This window comes from Lactuca saligna, chromosome 3 (assembly GCF_052625555.1).
Source record: "Lactuca saligna cultivar CGN05327 chromosome 3, ASM5262555v1, whole genome shotgun sequence".
Lineage (NCBI taxonomy): Eukaryota > Viridiplantae > Streptophyta > Magnoliopsida > Asterales > Asteraceae > Lactuca > Lactuca saligna.
The window spans coordinates 86,746,558-86,747,967 of NC_136419.1; the positions used below are offsets into that span (position 1 = coordinate 86,746,558).

Consider the following 1,410-nt stretch of genomic DNA (forward strand, 5'->3'; position numbering starts at 1 on the left):
ATCCTTTCCGAAGAAACCGCAACAAACCTCCTCGAAGTACCACTCGTACAGTACGTCAAGTTCAATCCAAAGACCCATACGATTGATCTATCGTTGAAGAATGTATACATAAGGGTGGTATATAATCAAGTTTCTACAGGTTTAAAAGTGATGATTCCACTTTAACTATTTTCCACATTAGGATGTGAGGTTAAAGAAGAATCATTTATTTGACTACCTTTTAAATCTTAATTATATATGAATTGTATACACAAGACTGCGATTGATGAACCATGTATGACTTCTAATATGAATTTCAGGACAGAGACTGCCCAAGACTATGAGTAATCGCATCACCATGCAAACAAACTTAGAATCCAATACGACTCCTGTAACTCGACCGCCCTACGGTCTCACACCAATGGAGATACAAGAACCATCTGGACAGCTTAACGACTACTCAACAATAGAATGAGAAGACCAAGCTCCTTACCTTTGAGAGCTCCGATCTTATTCTTCAAGAAGACAGACTTCAGCGGGTGCGATCATACCAGCACTAATGCATCGGATCCCATCAGAACTCTGCAGTTAAGCGTGCTTGGGTGAGAGTAGTACTAGGATAGGTAACACCTTGGGAAGTCCTTGTAGTGCAGACCTCGATAGGACTTCCATTAGAAATTATTACCTTCTGCCTCACATAGATGAATTGGTTGACCAACCGCAAGTTACGAGTGTTAGTGAAGGATGTCCCGAGGACAATCTTCCAAATTCGATATGGATGCTACGAGTCCGTAATGATACCCCTCGGATAGGACCAATACGCCCATAGTATCCGTGAACTTAATGAATATGGTACACCATTCTTACTTGGGTCAGTTCGTCATTGTCCTTATAAATGACTTACTTACCTACTCTTGTAGTAAGAATGGAATCATAAGGAGGCTCTACGACAAACCATGGAAACATTATGATCAGGGAAGCATTGTGAAAGGTTCTCTAAATATGAGTCTTAGATTTGAAGAGTCTAAATTCTAAGACACATTACCAATAATGTAGGAATTCTTGAGGACCCTTCCAATAATCAAAACCATTGAGAATTTTTCAGCATCGATGACGCCGATGGGAATTCGCCAAAATCTAGGTCTCGCAGACTTACTATAGTAGTTCATCTAGAACTCCATGCGAAATATGGAACCCCTAACGACTTTGACCAAGAAGGGAGCAACCCTTGACTGCGAAGGGAAGCAAGAGAAAGAAATTTTTGGAATTCCAAGTGAGAGACCAAATTCTTTTGGAAGTCTCACCCGGGGAAGGCTTGATATGCTTTGCAAAGCGTGGTAAGCTAAATCCAAGATAGTTAGGACCTCCGAGATTCTTGCCCGAATCAGCCCTGTAACTCACAAACCCAACCTACACCGCGAACTCAATAAC

General features: G+C 41.3%; 1 pseudogene; it reads left to right on the plus strand.

Annotated features, from left to right (window-relative positions):
• Positions 1–516: 516 nt before the first annotated feature.
• On the plus strand, positions 517–635 carry LOC145038163 (5S ribosomal RNA; annotated as a pseudogene).
• Positions 636–1,410: the final 775 nt, after the last annotated feature.